Here is a 4,615-nt window from a genome sequence, read left to right as displayed (position 1 = left end):
CCACGCCTAGAAATCCACTCGTTCAGAGTACACGAAACCAGCAACTACAATAGAAAATAAGCACTGCTTTTCTCAATTTTCATTTTATTTCTATCTTATTCCACGCTCAAATAAAATAAAAGGGATAAATACACATTAAAATGCACGTTTTATTTTACATTTTCTGTCTAGTCGTCTGCTGCAACGTTTGAAAAAGTGATGAAATGCCGCCACCTGGTGGAGACATTGTGAGTAAGGTGAATTTAAATGGTTCGGTCCGCAGTTTGATTTTTAAGATTTAATTCTCATATTTACTTAAATGTCCTTGAATCCGAACATTTTATTTCACTAAACCACGAGAAACAAAGTATAAACATCACAATTGCTGTACTTCACTTGTTGATAAGATTTAAGTGAAAATGACGTCATGTCCGGTATCTCAGGCTCCATAGCTCAGGGGTTAGAGCACTGGTCTTGTAAACCAGGGGTCGCGAGTTCAAATCTCGCTGGGGCCTGTGAGTTATTTTTTTTCACTTGAAAAATCTTTTACTTACCTGCACATGTTTTCAACTGTTTAGTTTTGGAGGAAATGATTTGTCATAATGCTTTACACGCAAAGGCGTTATGTTTCATAGGAAGCATCCAGTGAAGGCTGTGTGTTTCTCCGTTTCCTATTTGTAACAGTAAAATATATTTCTGTGATCGTCATGGAGCTCAAATTATGAATAATAACTGTTCCACACTTTTCCATGAATATGCTGGCCTAACATGGTCACAATTTGGTTACTTAGAATAAATGACATGATCATGATTACTACATGGTGTAATGTTTACTGTAATAATCATAAAAGTATGATTAAAAAAATATGGTTAAAAACTAATTTAAAATCATTACTCCCATATGAATACTACGTGTTACTTTCATGCAGTCAACAGTGGAAAAATACGCATATATCTTTATGAATATGAAGTTACTTACTCTGGCCTTACATATATTTACACACCAGTCTTTAACTTTTCTGAGGTTCCTTCCTTCTCTAGTCCTCAGGTTGTTCAATAAAAACTCTATTGTGGCTTTTAAATATGTTGTCTTCAAGTCCATCTAGTGAATATGTCACCTTTTGACGCCATATTGAGCCTTACAGCTCTGATCCGTCGTTATTCTTTTTTTCAATCCCCTCTTCTGCAGCCTTGTCCTCTGGTTAAATTGGTTTCATTTTTTCGGTTGCTGTTGGTTTTAGGTTTATGCTTCTGTTTTCTGTGGTTGCAGCATTTTTTCGTTTTCAGTGTTTTTCGGTTGCATTTGTGTTTTTGTGCGTGTTTTGGAGTTTGCGTCATTCACGTTTTTAGGAGTCAGAGATGAATATGTCGGTTTTCTGTCCAGCCAGCATTTTTAGCCATGAAGTCAAGTCTTTCTTGATATATTCTGAAACAGCTATTTCAGAGTTATTGTGGCAGAATGTTTAAACAGAAGAATTGACAAAATTATTGAAGACGAGGCGCAACATGTGAGACGGTAGAGCTAATTGTAATACAGATTATAATGGATATGGGTGGTGATTGTTGGGTCAGAACCAAAATAATACAACAGAACTCGCTGTCTATCGGAATATTTCCCATCATCTTTCGTTTGTTTCTCAGAGCCCGGATAGCTCTACTTCGCTCACGTAAGTCTATGTTTCTCCTCCAATGGCCTTGCCCAGCTTCCATTCTCACATTGAACGGTTTAGCCAATGGGGTACCGCCTCATAATGGACCGAGCCTATCAATGTCCGAGCTCACAATGGAAATCGGCCAATCACCGTGGCGACATGCGAACCTATCAATGTCCGAGCTCACAATGGAAATCGGCCAATCACCGTGGCGACATGCGAACCTATCAATGTCCGAGCTCACAATGGAAATCGGCCAATCACCGTGGCGACATGCGAACCTATCAGTGTTCGAGTTCACAATGGAACATGCCCAATCACCGTGATCCCCCAGACGCCCTCTCGCCCCCCCACCACAAGCAAAAAAAAAATCGGATTTTATTTTTAAAAGTGACAACCGTTGGAAGATTCTAAAAGTCAGATGTCAGTAGCCTAGCTTCGTTGAAGAAGGAAAGAGAAGGATTCGTCATCACATCATCGATCTGTCGACCTTAACGATATTACTGTGAGTACCTATTAATATTGTTTATTGTCTGTTGTCGTTCAAACAGATTTCGTATTTATAATTTTACATCAGCTACAATAATATATTGTGCTTTCAATAAAAGGGCGACATATTGATGTCATGTTCTGAGTGAAAGAGTAAGGACACAGTTTATTTTATAATATAGTAGTAACACTTTAAGTTAAAATGTAAATGTATACATAGATATCAAGCTATATATAGCCCGACCTCGATCGATCGATCGATCGATCGAGGTTGATAGTTTTTTTTTTTTTTTACCTCACTATGAGCACAGAAAACTATGGCTTTGATTTTACTTTTAAATGCTTTTATGTCATACCCATTGTTAGTTGTGCACAAAGTGCATCATTAGTTTATGGAATTTGATTCTGCTAATTCCAATGTTATCTTCAGATGAGCACCAAGCCAAAGAGCCACAAAGGTATGGGGGATGGGGAGTGGATGGCAAGGCTTAAGGCATTTGCCAGCACTGGGGTTTGGCCTTCCAATGCAGGGAATAGACCAGCCCCAAGGCAGAAGAAATGGCATGACATCTATCAGATGGTAAAGTGAAGTCACTGTTTCATTCACTTGTGTGTGTAGATATGTTTATAAAAAGGGACAGACTTGAGTAGCTGTCATTAATAAGATTATGTTACACTGTTTCAGATAGAAAAATGCCCCATGCAAGTTCGGGGACAGACCACCCTTTTTGGAGCGTCTGTCACTTGTGACTGTGGCTTTCACACTGATAAAGTAAGCTGGTTTAAAATAATATCTAATAACAATCACTTTTTAGTCAAATTTGAAGCTATGTCTTGTCTCTTGCAATTCTGGTGAATGGTGACTTTACAATATCTTTGTTTTGGTAGCCTGCACTGTAGCCTCCTTCTGCACCTCCTTCCTTGACCCCACAGTCTGTGGCTGCAGAATCTACGTCTGGTGATACAGCAACAGCCACTCGCTGTTTCCTGAGGTCCCCTCCATCTTTGTCAAGGGTAAATGTTCTTGTTTGTTTGCTCAATACTTTATATCATTGATTCTGTCATGGCAAAAAACTATCATAGTTTTTGAACAAAACATTTTCTTGTTCTTATTTTGATGGAGTGATTTATAAAGTATTTACTTCACATGATTGTACATTTCTCATTTCAGTTCACTAAGTCCCATTTTGGGGGTTCTCTTTCGGATTCAGTGAAGCCCAACTTGGTGGCCCGGAAGACACCTAGTCCCTCTCTATCCTCTGTGAGGAGCCCAAGTCCCTCTCTATCCTCTGTGAGGAGCCCAAGTCCCTCTCTATCCTCTGTGAGGAGCCCAAGTCCCCTCCACCCTCTGTGAGGAGCCCTAGTGTTGCTCCATCCTCCCAGACACACTCCAGCGAGACAGTTGCAGCTGTGAGTACAGCAGTGTATATTCATTAAAGTAATGCAGTTCTAAGATATCTGTTTTCAAACATATTATGTTCTGTTGGTTTTAGGAAGAGCCTTCAACGTCTCTGTTAAAACCAGCTGCAGGTGGTGATGCAGCTTCTTTCTGGTTGCCGAGTGAAATGAGGAAAACCATCCCTGTGCAGGATCAAAGATGGATCTCAAATACCCTCTTTAAATCTGGCAAACTGCGCCCAGATTTAAAGCTGTGGTACGAGCCTCCTGCACCGGCCCTCATTTACCATCAGGTGCCGACACCTGAGAGGTTTTTTTCACATCGGCTCCTGGTATGGATGCCCTACCATCAGTGGAAGGTCAGGGTGTTCTGCCAAGCTTGTGGAAATCATCTTACAGGTGCTGGCATCCACAAGAGGGCTCGGAAGGTCCTGGATGTTGATAGGTATTACCTCCTGGTGACGGAGACACTCAGGTGCAGCGGGTGTAATCTCACATATCTATCAACATCCCAGAGCATCCGAGACCAACTGGACTTGCCACACCAGAAACTATTTCGGCTCATCCTCACCCAAAAGTGAGTAAAACATTTAGTAAAATGCTAACTGGAGGAATGAAGATATTAAATTGCATGTAAATGTTACTGCGGAATAAATACTTTGTTAATCTGCCTTCCAGGTATGCTTGTGACATACGAGTGATCAGGCTGATGAGAGACAGAACGCAGGGCAACAGTTCAGCGCGGCTGCTGAAGCAGCTGAAAGAAAACCACGGGGAGGAGTGGCTGAACAGGTTGGGGCACTACCTGGAGGAGTGCGCTAACTTTGTAAATAGACCCAGCCTTTTCCCGGTGGTGTGCCAGGAGCCCCCAGAACCAGCTGACATCCCCACTGATCGCTGGTTGTTGTCTGTGTATGGCAGAGATATTCTGTCACGCATAGACCACATAAAGGCCAGCATCACCTCCACCTTGGGGACAGTTCTGAAGCTGGACTCCACTAAAAAGGTTAGTAACCAGGTAATGATGATAATTATCAGTATTATTATTATTATTAGTATTAGTATTATATCCTACTTGAAAAAAAAAGTTGTACACT

General features: G+C 41.0%; 1 non-coding gene across 1 annotated transcript; it reads left to right on the top strand.

The window, feature by feature from the left end:
* Positions 1-421: 421 nt before the first annotated feature.
* On the top strand, positions 422-494 carry trnat-ugu (transfer RNA threonine (anticodon UGU)). The gene has a single exon. It is a non-coding gene; the product is annotated as a tRNA-Thr (tRNA).
* Positions 495-4,615: the final 4,121 nt, after the last annotated feature.

Source organism: Poecilia reticulata, chromosome 1, assembly GCF_904066995.2.
Source record: "Poecilia reticulata chromosome 1, P_reticulata-male-v2, whole genome shotgun sequence".
NCBI classification, from domain to species: domain Eukaryota; kingdom Metazoa; phylum Chordata; class Actinopteri; order Cyprinodontiformes; family Poeciliidae; genus Poecilia; species Poecilia reticulata.
Note: the sequence above shows the minus strand (reverse complement) of the source record. Positions and strands in the feature narration are given on the sequence as shown.